Raw genomic sequence first — 4,297 nt, forward strand, 5'->3', positions numbered from 1 at the left:
AAACCAGAAGTGGATTTTGGGGGGGGGGGGGGGGGGTTTGGGGGGGGGGGGTCACAATGGTTTGTGGTTTCGGGCCTTGGGTGTCCGAAACATTTTGGAGGCACCACGTTGCAAAAAGTGGCAGACATGAAAACTACATTTCGGATCCCCCCACCTCTTGTTAATGGGAAATGGCCAAGCGGGGGGACGAAAGGCTTCCTCCACCGTTGATCCGGGTGGAGTGAAGGATCTTCGTTGAAAAGAACGTGTTGGTTATCAATGCCCAATGTGTTGTTTTGTCGTTTTCACCAATACGTCAAAAGTGTCATTTGTCACTTATTCTATAATGTCATCAAGATTTATTACAACAATTAAATCCTAATTAAAGAACTTAAGCATGATTAATCAAAAGGACATTTTTCAAAGGTTCATTTGAGCTAGCAACCTTAATTTATTTTCTAAAGAAAATATTTTTCTTTTATTGCTTATTTATCATTTTCATTTTGCCTTCCTTTTTTAGAGAAACTACTCTATGATTTTATTTGATATGGACCTGCAATAATAATCACTTCTAACATTTTTATTTTCCATCTTTTTTTTGGTCCATATCCTAACTTATCATTTTTTTTGTATCGAATTTTGATTTCTTATCTAATAGTTAACTTATCAAAAACAAGAATGTTACAACATCAGCTCCAACTAGGGACTGCTTTCTCCTGTAGAATGCAGAGAACCTGTAGATCCATGTGCCTTCTCCTCGGGCTATGGAGTCTTTGCTATGAAAAACTCGCACTGACAGTTTGAAAAGTAAAATAAACCAAACTTTTTACAATGGTAGTAATGAAATCTACTTCAACTTCTCAGTATTGAATGTAAGCTTTGAGAAATCTTCCATTAATAGGATAAGTGGAATATAGTCCCTCAAGATTTTGCAGCACAATTTTTTTTCCCCTTTACTTCAGCGATAGCTAGAAGTCCAAACCATAGGTTGTCAAACTTACCATGTTTTCCTTTGTCTTCTCTTTTGGAATCCCATCTTAGAACTAGATCATCCTCCGTGAAGTCCCTTTCCCTGGCTCTTCTGTCAAAAAGGCTCTTCATCTTATTCTGATACTTTTTCAATTTGTATTGAACTTCACCTCTATTCTCATTAAGTTCAATTATTTGATTTATCCTCCTTGAAAAATCATCAGGTTCATCAATTGAATCCTATAGAAACTTTAAAACAGGGAAGGCCAAATTGGTAGGGAAAATTGCATCTTTCCCATAAATTAATTGAAAAGGAGATCTTCCAGTAGATCTCTTTGGAGTAATCCTGATTTCCTAGACCACATAAATTAGATGAGTGTCCCAGTTCTTTTTATGATCTGCTAAAGTTTTTTGATAACCTTTACCAGACTTTTATTGGATGATTCTGCAAGACCATTAACTTGAGAATAATATGGAGTTGAATGATGTAGCAAAATCTGATATTTCTAGAAAAACTCAATCATTTTGACACTAGAAAATGTTGTGGCATTGTCAGTAACAATCTGGGTTTGGCAACCAAACCTAGATAAATGTTTTCTTCAATGAATTTGATTACTACTGAGTTAATAGCATTTCTTACTGGAATTGCTTCCATCCATTTAGTAAAGTAATTTGTTGTAGTGAGGATCCATCTATGCTAATTGCTTGAAGTGGGATGAATATCTCCAATAAAATCTAGTCCCCATTGGAGAAAAGGTGTTGAAACAATTGTTGGGATTATGGAAGAGCTGCTATTTTTTGCTTACTAGCAAACATCTGACAAGGGACACAACTTCTGAACTTTGCTCCTAATTGTAAGAACAATGTTGGCAAATAGAATCCTGCCCTTGATATCTTATATGTTGTTGCTCTCCAAGTATAATGTCCTCCACAAAATCCTATATGAAATTGATTAATGATCCCTTCAGTCTCTGATTCTGTTAAACATAATAGCAAGATATTGAGTGGGTCCTTTCAATATAGATTTTCATTTATGATACAGTACTTGACTTTTTTCAATTTGAGAGTCTTACATTGACTTTTGGAAAATGATGTAGGACACTCAAAATGAATTAAGAAATGTACAATATCTTGATACCAATCTGATAAAAGAAATTTCTCATCAATGTGTACAGAAGCAGTCTGATCTGAGGGTAAAGGTTCTTGTGGATTCTTTTCTTCAAGATTTTGGGAAGGTTCTTGTGGATTCTCCTCATTCAAATTTTGGGAAGGTTCTTGTGGATTCTCCCCTTCTGCATAGACAGAAGGTTCTTGTGGATTCTTCCTATCTGAACTTTGGGAAGGTTCTTGTGGATTCTCCACTGGTATTTCCAGAACAGAGTTGATGCCTAACACTTTACAATTGGATTCAGCTAAAAGTTTAGCTAATCCTTGACCTTTTACTAACTTTGTGGTTTTGATAGTTAAATCGTACTCCAAAATTTGGGTGATCCATATTCCTCTCCTCCCATCAATATATGGTTGAGTGAGAAAATTTTTAACAACACTGTTGGGAACATAGGCTATAATGGTTGAATGTAAAACATGCATCCTAAAATATTTCAAGGATTGGACTAGGGCATAAGCCTACTTATTGATTATGTCATATTTGAGCTCATCATCTCTCGTGACTTTGCTACAAAAGGCTATAGGTTGGTCATGGGAATATTCATTCTTTTGTAGTAAAACAGCAGCAAGAGTTGTTTCAGAGCCAAAGGAAAATATACTGAATGGTTTAGTATAATCAGGGCTGGCCAGGGTTGGAGCTTCAGAGATAACTTTCTTGATTTGATCAAATGCATGTCTGGAAGAGACAATTCATTTAACTTCATGACCCTTCTTAAGCATGTCAGTTATATCTTTGACAATTTCAACATAATTGGGTATGAACCTTCTTAAAAAGTTGATTTTACCAAGAAAATACTGAACTTATTTTTCATTTCTTGGTAATGTTAATGTCTAAATGGTTGATACTCTGTTTGGATCGATAACTACTCCATCTTTAGAAATTATATGGCCAAGCAATTTCCCTTCTGGGATGGCAAATAGAGACTTCTTTGGATTCAATGATATCCCAAATTTCCTGCATCTTTCAAAAACCTTCATCAAGTGCTTTAAATGTTTTTTAATAGAATTAGAGAAAATTGTAAGGTCATCAAGATGAATAACAAGAAATTTGTTTACCTAGCCTACAAAAGCTATGTCCATAGCTCTCTGGAATGTAGCTCTTGCATTTTTCAAACTGAAAGGCATCCTTTCATACATGAAATTACCCCAAGGTGTTGTGAAGGCAGTGTTTTCCCTATCCTCTTTGTCCACCATAATCTGATTATAACTAGAAAAACCATCTAACATAGAAAGTTTGTTGGCTCCAAAAACTTGTTGAAGTAACTGATCCATCTTAGGTAATGGATAGTTGTCCTTCAGTGATGCTTTATTTAAGTTTCTAAAATCAACACAGAGTCTAATTTCACCATTCTTTTTTCTGACAGGTACTAGATTGGCAATCCAATTAGAATATCTCAATGGAAGAATAATCTGTGCATCTAACATTTTCTTAAGCTCTTTCTCAATAGTTGGTAGAAGAACTGGATTAATTCTTCTGAGTTTTTGCTGGTAGGGTTTAGCTTTAGTTTTTAGTGGGATCTTATGTTCAATAAGGGATGTATCATAAGTTTTAATATTAGCATAAGACCAAGAAAAAACATATTTATATTTTTTAAGTAACTTAAGATATTCATATTTAACTTTTGGGCTAAAGATGTAGAGATTTTTATATTTTGCACTTTTTCTTGGGATCCAATATTGATTTCTTCTATGTCATCTGGCAAGAAATGGATGGAGGGTTTCGGGGGACATTGTTATAATCAAATAATTTCTCTAAAGGAATTAACCCCTTAGGAATGAAGTTCTTTGATAATTGTATGATGTCATGATCTGCAATCTTGGAATTTAATTTTGGATCATCAGCAGCTTTAGGATTAACCATTTCAAGATTGTCGTCATCAATTTGCAGAAGAAAAGATTTTGGTTGTCCATCATCCTCAAACACCTACCAATGCTTTTAGTTATCAGGTATAGATGGCTTGTATTTGACCTAGATTCAGTATAACAATTGTGTTTGATCAGGAATCTTAAATGATCTTGTAGAAACAGCTAAAGAATCTGCATGTATGTTTTCATTTCTAGAGACATAAGTTATGTTGAAGGCATCAAAGAAATTTTCAATGGAATCCCAAACCTCATTTCTATAAGACTTAACCCTAGGATGCTTTGTTTGGAAACTATTTTTAACTTGTTTTACAATGAG

The sequence above is a fragment of the Pinus tabuliformis genome, chromosome 8, assembly GCF_031772625.1.
Source record: "Pinus tabuliformis cultivar Carrire ecotype Pingquan chromosome 8, CPIR1, whole genome shotgun sequence".
NCBI lineage: Eukaryota > Viridiplantae > Streptophyta > Pinopsida > Pinales > Pinaceae > Pinus > Pinus tabuliformis.